Source organism: Dama dama, chromosome X, assembly GCF_033118175.1.
Source record: "Dama dama isolate Ldn47 chromosome X, ASM3311817v1, whole genome shotgun sequence".
Classification (NCBI taxonomy): domain Eukaryota; kingdom Metazoa; phylum Chordata; class Mammalia; order Artiodactyla; family Cervidae; genus Dama; species Dama dama.
In genome coordinates, this window is record NC_083714.1 from 115,485,647 (window position 1) to 115,505,492 (window position 19,846).

A 19,846-nucleotide genomic window follows, 5' to 3' on the forward strand; every position below is an offset into this window, starting at 1 on the left:
CAGGAGGAGAAGGGGATGGCAGAGGATGAGATGGTTAGATAGCATCACTGACTCCATGGACAGGAGGCTGAGCAAACTCTGAGAGATAGTGAAGGACAGGGAAGCCTGGCATGCTGCAGTCCATGGGGTCACAAAGAGTCCGACATGAGTGAGCGACTGAACAACGAAGTATAGCCAAACTTTCCCTAGGCTATAGCTACTTCTGTTACTACTTCAAACTCTCCCTTTTAAAACGGATCGTCAACTGTTAAGTCCTTTATCATAAAGGCTCTCTACCCAACATCATTTTAAGAGAAGGAAAGTGACAACTGCCACAAGATCTTTCATATTCATCTTCTCTGTAATAAAATAATCCTATATTGAACCCTTCATAAGAAGTAATCCCAAAAGAGTAAGCACATGCCAACATTTTTGCACATCCAATACTTCTGAAAAAATTTGGACATTTGATTTTTGGTGTTGGAGATGACTGATGAGGTGGGGAGAAGAAAAGGTTTGACTAATATGTTTTGAAGTGAATGTCTCAGATACGAAACTCACAAAGCCAAAAACGACTATTGTTCCCCCAATGAATAAGAAATGAATAGCAACAGGAAACAAGCAACAGTCATAAAATAATAAGCTAAAATGAACCCTAAATTGATAGTTCATTGTCAGTGTGACTCATTCCTCTTCCTTCCAACTTGTCATTATGTTAACAAAGAAACAAAGTCACCTTGACCATGTAGACTTCTTGGGTATCCATTTTTTCATCATCACTGTTCCATCTCATATTTACTAACATGTTTATTTAATTCAATAAAGTATCAGGCAGCTTGCCGACTGACATAAAAGCTAGTTACACGTGCTTTGTCATAAGGAAAGATAGAGGGCTAAGGAAATATTGTGATATAGAAATGACAGCTAACACTGTTTTAGTGTTTACCAAGTGCCAGGTAAGAGAGGTAAAGTAACACACTCGTGTTCTAACTAATAAATGGCCAACAGCAGGCCTCAGTTTCCTCCCCTCCAAACAGGAATAATAATAGCACCAAACTCTTAAGGCTGCCAAGCCCACAGGCCAAAGGCAACAGTACTTTGGTCCCTTACACATAAAGCATCTACTTAAAGGCATTTGGGACAGAAGATCAGTGAGACAACACCTTCCTTCTCCATGACTGGAGTGTTAGTTGCTCAGCTGCGTCCAATTCTTTGCAACCCCATGGACTGCAACCTGCCAGGCTCCTCTGTCCATGGGATTTCCCAGGCAAGAATACTGGAGTGGGTTGCCATTTCCTCCTCCAGGGGACCTTCCTGACTCCGGAATCGAACCCAGGTCTCCTACCTTGCAGGTGGAGCCTGGTAGGCTATAGTCCATGGGGTCCCAAAGAGTCGGACATGACTGAGTGACTTTACTACTACTAGAAATTAACACAACACTGTAAATCAGCTATGCTTCAGTAAAATAAATTAAAAAAAGACTTAGGCCAGGGGAAAACCACGTCTATATATTGGCCCCTACCTATACCACTCACTGGCACCTTCCCTATGGAATCTTTCCCCCAGCCAACTGGGGAAGTCCCTCCATTACTGGAGAAAAGCACTAAAGGAATCACATGACTCTGGAAGAACTAAGACAAACAGAAGTCAGACAAGGCAATGAAGGAAGCCCTAGGGAAATGCAAAGCATTTTGCTACCCAAACTCCAGTTCTGTGCTAGAGGTTCCAGGTACCATATCTCATCAGTTGAGGACTGATTAGATCTGTACAGCCCTGAGGCAAGGCTGAGGAGACACAGAATTACCAGTCAGTCTATTTGTATCCTCTAGAGGCCAACATTGTGGCTGTGAGCAGACATCTTGGAGTCACAGAAGGCCTAGCTTAGATACCGAAAGTATAGACACATTAGAAGTTTGGTGGGGGATGGGGGGGTGGGGCGTGGATGAACTGAGAGATTGGGGATCATCATATATATATACACTATATATAAAATAAGTAACTAAGAAGAACTTACTATATAGCACAAGGAATTCTACTCAGTGCTCTGTGGTGAGCTAAATGGGAAGGAGATCCAAAAAAGAAGGAATCCATGTGAACGTATAGCTGATTTACTTTGCTGTATGTACAGTAGAAACTAACAACAGTATAAAGCAACCGTACTCCACTAAAAATTAATTTAAAAAGAAACAGTTCAGAGGAGAGGGCAGCGGGCAAGAGCTGAGCAAACCAGGAGAGTTCTGGATTTATAAGCTAAGCTCTACCTTGGTCTAGGCCAGGCCTTATATAATAGATTGCAGATGCACAGAGAGAATCAGCGAGGTCCTCAAGGCAGGTCAAAAGGTACAGGCAAAGGCAGAAATGACGACTAGTGACCAGTTATACCAGTTGGCTGGGGGAAAGATTCCATAGGGAAGGTGCCAGTGAGTGGTATAGGTAGGGGCCAATATATAGACGTAGTTTTCCCCTGGCCTAAGTCTTTTTTTAATTTATTTTACTGAAGCATAGCTGATTTACAGTGTTGTGTTAATTTCTAGTAGTAGTAAAGTCACTCAGTCATGTCCGACTCTTTGGGACCCCATGGACTATAGCCTACCAGGCTCCTCCATCCTTGGGGTTTTCCAGACAAGAGTACTGGAGTGGGGTGCCATATTTCTACTGTACAGCAAAGTGATTCAGTTATATATATATACACACACACACACTCTTTTTCATCTTCTTTTCCATTCTGGTTTATCACAGGATACTGAATATAGTTCCCTGTGCTATACAGTAGGGCCTTGTTGATCTGCTCTAAATGTCATAGTCTGCATTTGCTAACCCCAAACTCCCACTCCATCCCTCCTCCACCTCCCTCCCCCTTGGCAACTACGAAGTCTGTTGTCTGTGAATCTGTTTCATAGGTAAATTCATTTGTGTCATATTTTACATCCCATATATATCATTCCTAGCCTAAGTCTTGATTCAAGTCTGGCACCTTTGTGAACAGAAGTTTCAGACCCTGTCACAAATATTTTTGGTAACATATTACACAAGAAAATCTACCTCAAAAAATAATAATAATGAGTGCCTACCACAAACTCCCAGACAGCTGAGTGGGTTATTATTCCGTACTTAACATCCCTTGTGAACTATCTCCATCAAACCAAATGACTAAATGTACAAAGTTATATGGGCCAAGTAGCTTCTTGCCAATATCACAATATGTTTTGATCCTCCAAGTAAATGTCCTGGTCATGTTGCCATAGTTGGGAATGTTTATAGACTATATGCTTTTCTAAAGCATATATATCTATATATACACACACATATATAAACACATATATATAACATGTATGTGTATATATATTTCAATATATATTCATATATACATATTCCAACTCCTTTCATTAATATCCAGTCAAGGATCCAGATATTGGCTACATAGCTAAATATCAATACTTCATTTTTCATCCAGATGTACTAAAATCCCCCCCTGAAAATACTGCATAAATGCAGTAGTTTTTAGCATCTGTACTGTTAGCAGCGGTATGGTTTTACCTATTAAATTAAAACATAAAAAGGTCGCCAAAATGTTTCAGCAAATATTTAGCTGGAACAAGGTCTTCAGAGGGGGAGAAAAAAAGAACAAATAAAGGTTTCAAGTGGGCCAATCTCACAACTGGCACTTAACAAATATATACACCTACACTCAAAACCCTTTCATTTAATGGAAATGTCTTCGATCAATCAGTTAATGCCACATAACCCAGACCAGACACTTGATAAGGCCATTCTAGCTTGTGGTGGGAGTGACGCTGGAGGGCAAGAGTGAGCTTCAAATCCATTAGCCCACCACCATCACCCTTTAGGTATTTAGGATACCTAAGCCAAAGCAACTGGCATATAAATATAGGGTATAGACAGAGACAGGGATGTATTTCTTCCTTTACATCTTCTCCACAGGACAGCCTGAATATTCTTTTCTATAGGCCTTTGCTTATGACTTTTCACTTATTATGGGGAAAGTGCAATGGGGTCAAACTCCTTGTTTACAGTATCCAATGTAACTAAAGTGTTGCTTCACCTGGAATTATTCTCATGCTATTCACCCTGCCAGATGTCATGGGAGGAAATGGCAGGGAGTACCTTCAGTGAACAATATCAGAACCAAACTGCTTTCTTAGAGCTAAGAAGATCATATATAGCAAGTCTGGTGTAGAGTAAATGAAGGGTCCATGGTGCCTCCCCTCAGGATTTCAAGTCCTGGGAATGTCATCCTTGACTGTCCCTATGCGATGATGGCAGGCAATGAGGGGATCAGGGACTTCTCTCGTGGTTCAGTGGCTAAGACTCCACGCTCCCAATGCAGGGGTGTGCATGCATGCATGCTCAGTCATGTCCAACTCTGGGTGACCCTTGGACTGTAGCCCACCAGTCTCCTCTGTTCATGGGATTCTCCAGTCAAGGATACTGGAGTGGGTTGCCATTCCCTTCCCCTGAAGGGAGATCTTCTCGACCCAGGGATCAAACCTGAGTCTCCTGCATTGGCAAGTGGATTTTTTACCGAGTCATCTGGAAAGCCCTCAATGCAGGAGGCCCAGGTTCAATCCCTAGTCAGGGAACTAGAACCCATAGGCCACAACTAAAGATCCTGCGTGCTGCAACTAAGACCCAAACAAACAAACAAAAATTAAATATATATTTATATAAAAAGAAAAACTACAAAGTCACATGTCCAAAAGGCCTGGGTAGAGGTGGGGAGAAGTGGGGCCAGAAACACCATACCACCTAATACCTTCAAATAAATTCTTCTTCTTAAACTAGTAAGAGAGGATTTGATTGTCCTCTGCTAAGACACCAGACTGATACAGCTATACTGCTTGATAAGCAAAGGTTAAAATGCACAAATGCAGCAAAACTCTACCAGAAAAAAACCTTGGAAAAATGAATCAATTTCCAATATAGTGATTAAGAATTCTATGATTGACCTAACCACCTTTGGCCTACTTCTACCCTCTCCTTTCTTATTTCTCTGTCATTACCCTGCTATTCCTCTCCTAACCCTTTGCTCTGGAGTTTAAAATAGCTGAATGATATATGTTAATACATGCATTGAAAGATCTCTGGAAAAATACCAGTAACAGTTAATAAGAGATGTATCTGAAAAGGATAAAAGGATATGGGGTGGAAAGTAATCTTAATTTTCACTGTGTGCTCTTTGATGGTTGATTTTTTTTTTTAAACCACAGTAGTTAATTATTCTTTGGGTTAGAAATTAAAGCAAAACTCTGACCCTAAAAAAGGAAAGAGAGACAAACAGTAAAACAAAGTCCACGTGTAACCATTGGTTTTAATCTTTTTTGTGTGCTTAAAAACTATAGGGCTGGCCATAGTTTGGTATAGAAATTCATGCTATTGGCCATAAATAAGATTGGGATTATTTCATTACAAATTCGTTACCATGAGTGCATACTAATATAAATAAATGACTGAATAAGTAAATGGGACAGAGGAGACCATTTTCCCACACAGAAGAATTCTACCTAATTTATATAGATACTCCACCCTCAAGGAGATGGAACATAATTCCCCACAACTTGAGCATGGACTGCACAGAGTGGCTTCCTTTCTACCGTATGATTCAGCAATCCCACTCCTGGGCATATATCCAGCAAAAAACATAATTTGAAAAGTCACATGTACCCCAATGTTTATTATATACTTACAAGAGCTAAGACATGGAAACAACCTAAATGTCCATTAACAGATGAATAGATAAAGAAGATATGGTACACATATACAATGGAATACTGCTGCTACTGCTAAGTCACTTCAGTCGTGTCTGACTCTGTGCGACCCCATCCCTGGGATTCTCCAGGCAAGAACACTGGAGTAGGTTGCCATTTCCTTCTCCAATGCATAAAAGTGAAAAGTGAAAGTGAAGTCGCTCAGTCATGTCTGACTCTTCGCGACCCCATGGACTGCAGCCTACCAGGCTCCTCCATCCATGGGATTTTCCAGGCAAGAGTACTGGAGTGGGGTGCCATTGCCTTGTCTGACAATGGAATACTACTCAGCCATAAAAAAGAATGAACTAATGCCATTTGTAGCAACATGGATGGACCTAGAGATTATCATACTAAGTAAAGTTGAATCAGAAAGAGAAAGACAAATATCATATGATGTTGTTTATATGTGGAATCTTAAAGGATACAAATGAACTTACTTACAAAAGCCAGAAATAAACTCAGACAGAGAAAACAAGCTTATGATTACCAAAGAGGAAAAGTGGAGGGAGAGGGATAAATTAAGAAGTTGAGATTACATATAGACACTTCTATATATAAAATGGATCACCAACAAGGACCTACTGTATAGCACTAAGAACTCTACTCAGTATCTTGTAATAACCTATAAGAGAAGAGAATATAAACATATATATATACATATAACTGAATCACTGTGCTATATACCTGAAACTAACTCAACATTGTAAATCAACTGTATTTCAATTAAAAATTTTTTAAAAATAAAATAAAAAATTTTTTTAAAAGACTCAACTAAAAAAAAATAAAAAATAAAAGACTGAACTACCTCTGAGAGTGATTTTACTGGAGAGTTAGGAGGAGTGCTTGGCTCTGCTCAATATAACACACCACAGGGGAAAGGCCTTGAAGCAGAAGAGGTTCAGGGTGCCAAAGACCACTGTACACTGTTATGGGGCAGTCACTAGAGAACTATTTGAAGGTGGACAACCCTGAATGGGGAAAATAGAGTGGAGAAGGGAGATGGATGAAACCCATGGTAAGATCAAGTCCTCTGAGGAGGAGGCAGGACTTTCACCAAGAAGCATGGAGGTCTGTCTGCAGGGCAATGAACAGGAAGTTCCTCTCAAAGAGAAGGCCTGTGAGATTCGAAGGGAACTGGTATGTATTGCAATCCCTACCTCCTCCCATGAAGGGTTATGTGTGAGCGCTAAGTCGCTTCAGAAGTGACCAACTCTTTACAACCCCATGGACTGTAGCTTACCAGACTCCTCTGACCATGGGATTCTCCAGACAAGGATACTGGAGTGGGTTGCCATGTCCTCCTCCAGGGGATCTTCCTGACCCAGGGATCAAACTCAGGTCTCTTACATCTCTTGCATTGGCAGGTGGGTTCTTTACCACTGGCACCACCTGGGAAACCCCCTATGAAGGGTTGGAATTACTTAATAAATGCTTTCCTTGTGGACTATGGATTAGATAATATTGGGTATTCACTTTAAATCATTTCCTTCATCTGTTGTAATTTCCTTTGTTTTGCTTACAGCAAGGTTCTCAACTTAGGGTCCATGGTCCCCAACGGTGTGTGGATAGAATTTGGAAGGTCAATGAACTTGGATGGAAAAAAAAATTACATCCTTATATTCACTAATCTCAGAGACATTACTCTGTCAACAAAGGTCTGTTTAGTCAAGGCTATGGTTTTTCCAGTGGTCATGTATGGATGTGAGAGTTAGATTGTAAAGAAAGCTGAGCGCCAAAGAATTGATGCTTTTGAACTGTGGTGTTGGAGAAGACTCTTGAGAGTCCCTTGGACTGCAAGGAGATCCAACCAGTCCATCCTAAAGGAGGTCAGTCCTAGGTGTTCATTGGAAGGACTGATGTTGAAGCTGAAACTCCCATACTTTGACCACCTGATGCGAAGAGCTGACTCATCTGAAAAGACCCTGATGCTGGGAAAGATTGAGGGCAGGAGGAAAGGGGACAACAGAGGATGAGATGGTTGGATGGCATCACCGACTCAATGGACATGAGTTTGGGTGAACTCTGGGAGTTGGTGATGGACAGGGAGGCCTGGCGTGCTGTGGTTCATGGGGTTGCAAAGAGTCAGACACGACTGAGCGACTGAACTGAATTCACTAATCTCTAACCAAAATTTAGTATTTCCTTCAAATATGGATATAGGCAATAAACCACAATAGTTTCGGTATCTGTGTGGCTTTGTCACCAATAGAGATCACACATATTTCACACATTACATTACAGTTATTGCATATATTGTGAAATACATGGGCTCCAAAAATCACTTCAGGCGGTGACTGCAGCCATGAAAATAAAAGACGCTTGCTCCTTGAAAGGAAAGGTATGACAAACAAAGACAGTGTATTAAAAAGCAGAGACATCACTTTGCCAACAAAGGTCCACATAGTCAAACCTATGGTTTTTCCAGTAATCATGTATGGATGTGAGAGCTGGACCACAAAGAAAGCTTAGTGCCACAGAATTGATGGTTTCAAATTGTGGTGCTGGAGATGACTCTTTAAGAGTCTGTTGGACATCAAGGAGATCAAACCAGTCAATCCTAAATGAAATCAATCTTGAATATTCATCAAGTTCCAATACTGAAGTTCCAATACTTTGGCCACCTGATGCAAAGAGCCAGCTAATAGGAAAAGACTGTGATGCTGGGAAAGATTGAAGGCAAAACAAGAAAGGGGTGGCAGAGGATGAGATGGTTATATAGCATCACTGACTCAGCAAACTCTGGGAGACAGCAGAGGAAACAGGAGCCTGGTGTACTGCAGCTCATGGGGTCTCAAAGAGTCAGACGTGGCTTAACAACTGAACAACAGTATATTGTGAAATATCCCTTTTGCTCATTACCACTTTAAAATTTGGGCAGTCAGTAGGCCCACAATTAGACCTTGCTGTGTAGTAAGTTAATAAAGTAGTACATTGCAAATTTTTGTAATATTCTGATCATTGTATTTCAATATAATTTGTTTCCTTTGTAATCCAATCTGTTTGATTTTATGTATTTAAACCACTATTCTGATAAAGAGACCATCACCTTCGTCAAAGGGTCCATGACACAAAAATGGGGTAAAGGTTATTAACCGTATGATACAACAAGGAGTAGGTTTAAAAATCAAGAGAGAAATGTCCTGTTAATAGCCTCACCACTCCCCACCATTAAACTAGCGCCCAATACAAACGCACACCCCAAAGAGACAAGGGGACTGTAGCCCACAAATGCAGTGATCAGACTAGCAATAAAATGACAGTGGGCGTACAGCGAAAGCAGCAAGGAGCCTCAGGACACATAGGAACCACAGGCAAAGCAGATGACGAAACAGAGGATACAACAACTGTTCTTTTCTAAATATACTAAAGGACATAACCCTTAAGGGCCACGTGCTTAGTCACTCAGTCGTTTCTGATTCTTTGCAACCCTATGGACTACAGCCCTCCAGGCTCCTCTGTCCATGGGATTCTTCGGGCAAGAATACTGGAGGGGGTAGCCATTCCCTTCTCCAGGGGATCTTTCCAAGATTCTTTACCATCTGAGCCACCCAGGGAAGCCCCTAAGGGCCATAAGGAAACTGAATATTGTGCCCTGCCATTCTAACTGGTCACAATACACTGGAAACAAAAAGGGAGGAAATGTATCACACGATGAAGAACACCGACTCAAAGTCATTAGCTCAGAGCAAGGGCTGGAATAGGCTTTCACCAAGACCACTCTCTGTTAGCACAGCATCTTTGTTGGTGGTAGTTCCATTTTTTTAAAAAATTATTATATAATCTGATATATACAAAATCATCTACATCATTTATAAAGTATAAGGAATAATGATACATGAGTTTCAGTGAACCTATCACCGAATGCAAGACCTAGAACATTCTGAATGTTAGTGCATCTACTGTGTGTTCTTGCCTCTCCCATCCCTGTCTCCCCATCAGAGGAAAGCACTAGCCTGAACTGGGATTTACCTTACTTTACAGTTTATCATGTATGTGGGATTCCTCCCAAGGTATTGCTTAGTATTGTTTTTGAGCTTTATAAAAATTATGCCCAACTGCATGAAGTTTTTGGTAATGTAGTCTTTCATTCACTACTTTGTTTCTAATAGGCAGCTATGTTCTTGTATATAACAGTGGTGAATTCATTTTTATTCTATCGTAAAAATAACGAATAACAAAATTTTTAATTTATCTATTTTCCCATCAGTGAACAAATAATTTATTCCAGTACTTTTGTATTATCAGCTATGTTGCCAAGGACATGTCTAAGGAGATTTCCTGGTTCGCATGCAGAAGAATTTGAGAGGTTATATGGTCAAAGAATATATACATGTTCAACTTCACAAGATAATGCCAAGGGGACTTCCCTGGTGGTCCAGTGGCTAAGACTCCCTGCTCCCAATGCAGGGAACCTGTGTTCGATCCCTGGTCAGGGAACTAGATCCCACGTGCCGCAACTAAGTGTTCCGGTGCTGCAACTAAAGATCTTCATGCAACCAAATAACAAAATATTTTTTTTAAAGTGCCAATTTTATTTTCCAAAATGATTTTACCAAATGTGCACTCCCCTCAACAAGGTACATAGAAGGGTGGAAAGGGGTGAGGTAGGAGAAAGGTTCAAGAGGGAGGGGACATATGTATACCTATGGCTGATTCATGTTGATGGATGGCAGAAACCAACACAACGTTGTAAAGCAACTATCCTCCAATTAAAAATGAATTTTACAAATGTTTTTAAAAAACAAGGTATGTCAATTCCTATTGATCCATGTACATACCAATACTTGATGCTATCAGATTTCATAATGTATTGCCATCTTTGCACACTCAAGATAGTATACTGCTTCATCCTATTAGGGGCAGAGAAGTATCTGCAAGTGCCAAAAGTTTTATCAGTACAACTAATTCAAAGTTATACAAGGTCTTAACCTAAGTTCTCCCTGAAATGCAGAGCCTGAGACAAGGGTTTGCAGGCAACTAATTTATTTGGGGAATTGATTTCAGAAAATAGAATTAGGGAATTCAGGAAAGGGAAGCAGAAAAGAGCAAATCAATACAGGGGCATATTTTCAAGTTGGCCACAAACTGTAGGCAATGGGGACCTTTCTTAGACTCTATGTGAATGTCTTAGAAGCTAACAAAACTAAAATGCAGTTCCAAATTATCTAGTCAAGGATGGGAGAAAGAAGCCTTTATCTCTGGCTCCCAACCCATGTTAGTCAAGGATTGATTCACGGGCCTTAAATACCCTCACAGTCCATAATACCTATGTAAGTGCCAGGCAATTCCAACAGGCCTCTGTGTTGTAACATCAATGCAGTCCCAGGGTGGAAAGTGAACTATCCACTGTAAGGTTCAAGCAAAGTCCTATCTGGTTACACCCACATGAAATTGGTTGTAGGATCAATGGCTTGACCAAAAGGGAGACTGAAAGGATGCACAGTGAGACAAAGATGTGCTCAATATACGCAGCTACTAAGCGGCAGGGATGGAACGCAAACACATGTGTCTATCACAGTTCAAACAGTAGGCATTTGGCACAAAGTATGTCAACACTGTCCACTGCCTACCCAACAGCCTTCGCTACCTTTCTTCTCGGCTAGGACAACACTAATATGCTCAGGAAGCCAGCAAAGAGCTGTGAAATGGAGCTGGCACAGTAGCAGCAGGGCTCCATCATGAGCCCAGATTCCTTGACTTTTCCATTCTTACCACATCATTGCTAACATACATGCAACGCACCACTCCCGAGTCCAAGACGGCTCTAGCCTTCATGGCTGCATTCCAGGCTAGCAGCTGGAGGAAACAGGAAGTATGCAAAGGACCCTCCTACCAGCCAAGCCAGCTCTCTTTAGGCAGGCTTCCTTAGAAGTCCCCCCAACACACACACACAAAAAGAAGTCCCCACACAACACAACAGTTCTCTGTGGCACTGCTCAGTCATAGGATCACACCTTGGTACAAGAGATGCTGGGTCACAGAGACCGTCAGTAGATGCATTGGCACCAGGAAGAAAACTGCATTGTCACTAAGGGAGAAGGCAAGAAAGGATACTGAATGGCAACTAGAGGTCGCTGCCAAAGGAGCCGTTTGATGTGGGGCAAGCTCTTAAATCTATACTGCAGTCTTCCTCTTTGTACATTGGAAGTAAAAGTACTACTTCACAAAGTTATTACGAGGACCAAATGAGATCATGTAAATAAAATTGCACAGTTGCTGGGATGCAGAAAATGATGAATAAACGCTAGCAGTGCGAGCTCGGATAACTGATCTTATCAGTGTCTCTGCATTTCTCAGGCTTGAAGGTGCTGGATGCTGACTCACTCCCATAATGCTCATAAGTGTTTAAAGTCAGAGTGGCTGCTTAGTAATTTACAGTGAGAAATGTAACTTTCACACAGACCAGACAGCCTGACCAGGTTATTCGCTCCCTGAAGGCAACGGACATGGAGAATCATAAGGTTGACTGCCAAGCATGAAATCAGGAGAAAGAGAATTCATTATACAATTCAACTCTTTAACAACATTAGGCTTGGACACTCTCTTGCATCCATCTCTACAACTGAGTTTATCTAGCCTGGCAGGTCCGAAGATCAGGCTGGAAATATCACAGGTAACCTCTCCCCTGGACAGTGCCGGGAGGTTTACCAATTGTTGGCAAAACTCACCAAGAATGTGGAAACTGTGCGAAGACCCTGAGGGTAAACTCTAACACTTTTGGCATCAGCAAATTCATTCTGAATAGGAGGCCCTATAAACCTGGCATAATTTTGGAAAAGTCAGAAGTCAGGGAAAATGGGGCAGCATGAAACCTCTTTAGATTTATAGGATTAAAAGTTGAATCCATTTTTTTCTTTAAAATGGAAATACTTTACATGCTTCATACCAGAGATAAGAGAGAACATTAATAAAAATTAAAAACATAAATGCTACAAATTGAGCAAACTGAAAAATATAACAATATGTATATATATACATGCATGTGCCCAGAATCTCACTTGTGACAATTTTTTATCTTCTAGGCTGTACATATACCTTCTCTTGACACAGTTTTGCTCTAAATAGGGTACAATAAAAAGTAGGAGAGCAATGTGGCATAAAGGAAAGAGTGTTAAACTTTGGCATCAAAGTTGCTTTTCAGTCTTGGCTTTACCTCGTGTAAGTAATGGGATCTGAACAAGTTATTTAATGTCTCAAAACTTTTTCTCCTCTGTGATAGACTGCAAAAAAATAGCCCCTGTTCTTTATCCCTCTCTACATCCATTTCTTTGGTCATCACTTTGTAGGGCCCTCCCACTCTGACTCTGGGCCTAACCATTGGGCTTGCTTTGGCCAACAGGACAAGGTAAAGTGCGGGTATGCCAGTTATGCATCGAGGCCTCAAGAGACCTGTTTATTTCCATTTGTTCTTTCCTGCACCTCTGCCGGCTGCCCTGAGGACATGACCGGATAACCTGCCAGATCACAAACAAGTGAAGCTGAGCCCAGGCACCAGTTACTCCACTCAAGGTTAGTCTAGGAATATTACTCAGTGATTTAAGAAAAAAAAAAAGAATCAAATAATGCCATCTGCAGCAACATGGATGGACCTAGAGATTATCATACTAAGTGAAATAAGCCAGACAGAAAAAGACGAATATCATACGGCACCACTTATATGTAGGATCTAAAAAAAAAAAAATGATATAAATGAATTTATTCATAAAATAGAAAGACTCACAAAACACAAATGTATGGTCACCAAAGGAGAAAGGGGAGAGGGGAGGGATGAATTATGAGTTTGGGATTAAAATATACACACTACTATATATAAAATAGATAACCAACAAGGACCTACTGTACAGCACAAGGAACGATACCCAATATCTTGTAATAACCTATAATGGAAGAGAACATTAAAAAAAAGTGTGTGTGTGTGTGTGTGCATGTATATATCTGAAAAAACTGAAAGGGTTAGCCTACATCAGCCAATATCCAGATAAACCCAAGACATGTGAACAATCCCAGCCAAGATCAACAAAACAATCTAGTTAACCCCCAGCTGATCTAGACACACGAGCTTATAATATGCACACTGTCATATGCTACAGAGATTCTATGGTTGCTTGTTATGCAGCATTATTATGGCAGCAGATAACTGACACACACATATCTGATATATTAGAGGTTACAACAGCTAAATGAGATATCAAAGGTAGAGTGACCAATATACTAAAAATATATATATATATATATATATAGCTATTTTGGGGGACAAGTTTCTACTTTAAAAAAACTACAACCACATTCTTGAAATTATACCCAGGTCACTAACATAAGTTTTTGGATGTTTCTAAACCATTTAGTCTCACATTTGCAGACAGTCTCCTGTTTTACTCTCCCAATGAAGTAAAAACATCTGCAGACCGTGAATTCTACTAATTGAACTTCCAAAGAGCAGGCAAACTATTTTTCCACCTCCAATCATTTTGGAGAGGGGGGTATTGTTTGATGTAGCTCACCATTGGTCTCATGTAGAAATAAAAATGTAATTAAATTAGAATTTAAAATTAATGTGTTTTGAGAAATGTGCAATGCCTCCCTCCCCCTCGCCCCGGATTGTACAATCTCTAGAATAGTTAATCCTCCCAAGAAAAAAATCACATATAAGAAGCCAGCAACTCATCTCATAAAATCATCTTTGAGCTCGTATAAGGGCAAGCTACAATTTAGCTCTGTGATTAGAGAAGAAACATAAATAGAGATAAACGCGCTGATGTATAGACTCCCTATTCATTCACCTCTATTTGCATAAGAGATTAAGAGAGACCTCAGTGTAGCATTTTCTCTCATTTCCTTTGTCTTTTGAGCAGATAAAGTAATTAAGCCTGGCAAAACAAAAAATACAACACTATAAACTTCACAAACAATGATGTGTGTAATGAACTAGATTCACTCCATACCACAAAATCTCAAAATGTGAGAGAGACATGGTTCACAAAGCTCTTCTCAGTATCTGAACAATCCCCAAAATTAAAATGTGTATTTCCGCTAGGAGCCCCGGCTTCCTGTGTGTTTAATATAAAGTGTATACAGACGGATGGAACTTTAAATAACTGAAATTAAACATTTAAAAAATAAAAAAACAAGGGGTGGTCCCGAGACCAGCAGCACCATGAGTAGTAGTGGATACTGATGATTTAGGGTGATGGATTTTCTTTGGGAGCCTTCTCTGTTCCTTACTGTGGAACATGTACTACAAACAATGTTGGAGACGATCCTTAGTGCACACATGAAAGCTGAAATTGATGAAGGAAAAGAGAGCATATATCTCACTGCCAGCTTGGAGACTTGGGCTCTAACCCTAACCCTACAGAATCACAAATTCTGAAGCCAGGATCCAGCAATCTGTTTGTAAGAAGCTCTCCAGGTGATTGATTCCCATGCCTGCTCAAGCTTCAGAACTACCAATCTAGACAGCACGAAAGCTGCTTCCAGCATTATCTCGGGACTGGCAGCATTGGCATCACCTGGAGTTCGTGAGAACTTCAGACGCTCATGTCTCACCCAGAGTCAGTGAACTGGAATCTCAACTATAGAAAGATCTTCCGGTGAATTGTCTGCACAGTAACTTTTGTGTAGTGCCATACTAATACCTGTCCAGTGGTTCCTGTTCTGGGCTGAATTGTGCCCCCACACCCCCAACCCCACTCCAATTCACCAGTTGAAATCCTAAACCCCTAACACTTCAGAATCTGTGTGTGGAGACAGAGCTTTTTTTGAGACAGAGCTTTTATAAAGAGGTAATGAAATCAAAATGAGGGGTGGGCCCTAATCCAATATGACTGGTGTCCTTGTAAGAGGAGACTGGGACACAGATACATCAGAGGAAAGACATGCAAACAGTGAGAAGATGGCCATGTGCAAGGCAAGGAGAGAGACCTAAATCAGAAGATGCCAGCCCTGTCAACACCTTGATGAACATCTAGCTCTCAGAATTGTGAGAAAATAAATTTGGTTTTTAAGTCATCTACTCTGTGGTACTTCATTTTGCAAGCTGGAGCAACCGATAACAGTTCCCAAAGTTAGGTGCATACTGCAATCATCTAGGGGAGGTTTAAAAGTCCTGGCGCCTGTATCCCATTCCCAGAGGTTCCAATTTAGGAAGTCCAGGGATCAGCCATTAAATCTGGACTTTTAAAAGCTCCCTGGGTGATTTTTAAAGTGCAAAACAGTTTGAGAACCACTGTTAGTCTTCTTTATTCGTTTGACTGGTGAGAAAGCTAAGGCATAGGATTGATTGCTACATTTCAATCTCTTGGAACTTTCTTAGCTGAGCTCCCATGAGTAGGTCCCCTCTGCAAATACATCAGGACTCCTACTGGAAAAGTCAAGAATCCAAACTGGCAGTGAGATATATGCTCTCTTTTCCTTCATCAACTTCAGCTTTCATGTGTGCGCTAAGGATCATCTCAAACATTGTTTGTAGTACATGTTCCACAGTAAGGAACAGAGAAGGCTCCCAAAGAAAATCCATCGCCCTAAATCATCAGTATCTACTACTTCTCATGTTCTTCTTGCCCCTACCAGCTAAGTTGCTCTCCAGACTCCTCGGATGCAAATTCGAGACGCTGAGTTTGTGTAACCCAGAATTTCTGGGCATAGGTGCCAAACCAGTAATTAGGTTTTTAAATTGCTAAACCCCTTTCCATTTGTCCTTGCAAGGTTGTGATGCTCCCAAACTCACAGCACAACTATCTACTTACTGAAGGTTTACTCTCTTTCAGAAGCTGGAGGATCTGACCCACATTTATAACAATGAAAAACCATACATGCCATATATATATTATATATAGAAATTTATTTTTCTACCTGCAGTCTCTAAAAGTTACCACTCCACAAAAATGATTTAGCACCCTTAAAATACCATGCCCGAGAGAAAATAATCCTGTTCTGAATATGCTTTTGCTACATTGCTTAATATTTAATGTGGCAGTTGGACCAATCATTAATACCATCACTGGCTAAAACAGAACCACTTTCTTTCATGACAGTTCAACAGACTTGCCAGCTAGCTCCCAAAATCTCTCTCCAAAGCCCCTCTCCCCGGGCTCCTTCCCACAATACAAGCTAAAAAGCCAGATATTTCCTGGCCTCCCCATTCCACAGTCCAATCTCATGGATTGATAGGTGGCCCAACTCTGACCAATGAGATACAAGGGAGATTTTGTTGAGGAACTTTGGGGAAGTTATTTCTTCTCTGATAGGAGAAAGTTGCAGGAGGAAGTTATTCTACCGCTTTCTACCCCATTAACTGCATTTGAATGTGGGATGAGGATGTAAGCCTAGAGCTGTTACAGACATCTTGAAACCAGGAAAGTGAAAGTCGCTCAGTTGTGTCCAGCTCTTTGCAACCCCATGGACTATACAGTCCATGGAATTCTCCAGGCCAGAATACTGGAGGGGGTAGCCTTTACCTTCTCCAGGGGATCTTCCCAACCCAGGGATCGAACCCAGGTCTCCCACATTGCAGGCGGATTCTTTATTAGCTGAACCACAAGGGAAGCCCAGGAAACCAGGAGGGTAAGGTATCAGTCCAATCCCCTGACACTGTTGGGCCACTGAGCCTACTCCAGTGATCACCTGCTGTCAGCATTCTCTAATTTGTTAAAGCCTCTTTTAGTTGACTTTTCTGTTGCAGGGGGGAAAAAGGGGGTCATAACTAATATATAGATGTTTTCCATATATGTCAAACCCTTATTTAGAATAAGTATAGTCTGAGAATCCACATTGAGAATCATTGAATTAGAAGGCTTATCTTACAGGAGTGAAGAAAAAGCATGCCCAGGAGATGTTCAAGGGATGCCAAACCCAATTTAAACTGCCAAATTCATGTATTCATTCATTCATTCAGACCCCCACCTAATTTAATAGGCTCCAAGGATATACAGATGACTAAGACATTACCCTGCCTTTCAAGAAATTTTACTATCTTGAGAAATACTGGTGTGCAAACTAAGAGTCACAAGAGGCAGAGGAAAAGAGTCATGTTATCCAACAGGTAGAAAACCTGAGTCAGTTGCGGGGGACTCCCTGGGAAGAGCTTTGGAAAAAAAAAAAAAAAACAAGATCATCACAGTTTCCATTTAACTCTAAAAAGTTACCTCTGGGAACTGACTAAACATCTCAGGTTTTATTCATTTTCTGGGGGGAGGAGGGTAAAGGTTCATCTCTATAATCACAGATTATAAACCAAATGATGATTCAGGAAAGCACAATTAATGACAGGCGACCCAATCAACTGCCAGAAAAGCTGCCCCCACCATCTTTGTCTCTCCCACAAAGCAGGAGAAAGACATGGGTTTTTTTTTTGAGGGGGGAGTGAGGAGACTTTCCACTTTCCGCCCATATCAGCAGGGTTGTTCGTCTAGAACAAAACTGTGCTGTGAATTTAGACCACCTGTTAACACTGCATCAAACCAAACAGTACTGATGATAAAGCAATCAGTCGACAAGATGAGCCACAAACGCAGGGCATTCTAGGAGGTTCTTTCCTTTGCTACTTTTAAGCAAAAAAAAGAGCAGCAACAATTAGTACCCATTTAATAGTCAGGGAAACACTTGAGCTTAATGGTCGAGAAAGGGGCATGCACCCTCCCCGCGTCGATTTTTCTAAAAGCAGTTTGTGGGAGCACCTCCCCCCCCCCCACACAACCCCACACAGACTGGTAAAAGAAAAGTAAGAGGTAGCTTTGCATTGTTAAATCCTTCTAAGAGACAGTGTTCATTGATTTTCTTGCAAGAGAAATAATAGGTTTGGAAGCATCTCTGAAAATAGAGAAAATGAGACCCGCGGTAGCCTCCTAAAATTTTCCTGAAATACGATACATTCAAAATAAAATATTCAAGAGAGTCCTTCAGTGAATTGTTCCAACATGACCGTGGCATTCCCATTAATTGTGCCTCCGGAACATTTTGATTCAGTCAGCGGCGCCGAGATTGATATGCAGCAAACTGCAGTTACCTTACAGCTCCGGCAGGTCCTGGGCTGGCTCCAAGATCCCAACTCCGGCTACGGTAGAGCATCTGCCACCTCGCAGAGAAATGAGGAAACCGCCCTGGCAAGGGATTCCAGCCCAGCCTTCCAGCTTTCTCGTCACCCTTGTCCCCCAACCCCCCTCTCAAACGCGACCTCTGAGAATAACCCAGAAAGAAAGTGGGGGAGGAGGGACCCAAACGAAACAAATCGAACATTCCTAGCCCCATAAACGCCGCATCCGGACATTTGAAGATACCCGGGAAATTAAATAGGGCCCCAGAGTTTGGCTTGTTTGGGGTCTGAGCGTGCATTTGATCTTTTCTGTTGCGTTTTTTCAAAATCGAACTTTCTGTCTCCAACGGAGAGAACCAGAGGTGGAAGCAAAGGCAGACCGAGGCACAGACTGGAAGACCGCCCCCCTCCTCCCCGCGAGCCACCCAAGCATCCAAAGACCAGAAACTTACCTGGCCGTCACCTAGACGGAAGAACGCTGGTCCCCTCTCAGGAGGGGCAGGTATTCAGGGTTGAGTCGCCGAAGCTGGAGATGAAATTAGACCCCAGGCGGGAGGCGAAGTCCCGCTCCGAGCCCCGGGGAGCCGAGTGACTCACGCGCTCGGTGCCCGCCTCTCGCGCCGCGCGCCCCTCGCGCCGCCCGCCCCCGGCAGGTACCGGGTCGGGGCGCTGGGGGGCGTCTCCGGCCGCCCTCAAGCTCAGCGCCGTCTGCCGGACTCCCCTAGGCGGCGGCGCCAGAGCCCATCCAGCGGGGGCCGTGCCTGCCACAGCTCGCCCCTGAAGACGACCGTGCCGGACATGGGCTGCCGTCGTGGGTCTCCCCTCTCCGCCGCCACCCGGGGACCCGCTACCCCTGGTCTACCCATCTGAGCTCCACACACCTTCCACGCGCCATCTGGACACGCAACGCCAAGGCCCGCACCCCCTCCCCTCCGGGGAAGGCAGGACCAACCCGGCAAGACCCTCTTGCCCTGCCACCCTCGGTCTCCCCCTTGTGACCGGGGCACCAGAACTTATCCCTTCCAGAAGCGAGCACAGCTGGTTCCAAGATCCCAGGTGTATCCTTTCC

General features: G+C 42.2%; 1 protein-coding gene across 1 annotated transcript in view; it reads right to left on the minus strand.

Moving 5' to 3' along the window:
* Positions 1-19,303, minus strand: part of SYTL5 (synaptotagmin like 5) — a 265,631-nt gene extending 246,328 nt beyond the window's left edge. Inside the window, exon 1 of the mRNA XM_061136176.1 lies at positions 19,230-19,303. The gene's annotated coding sequence lies outside the window, so the exon portion shown is untranslated. The remainder of the gene's footprint in view (positions 1-19,229) is intronic.
* Between the last annotated feature and the right edge of the window lie 543 nt (positions 19,304-19,846).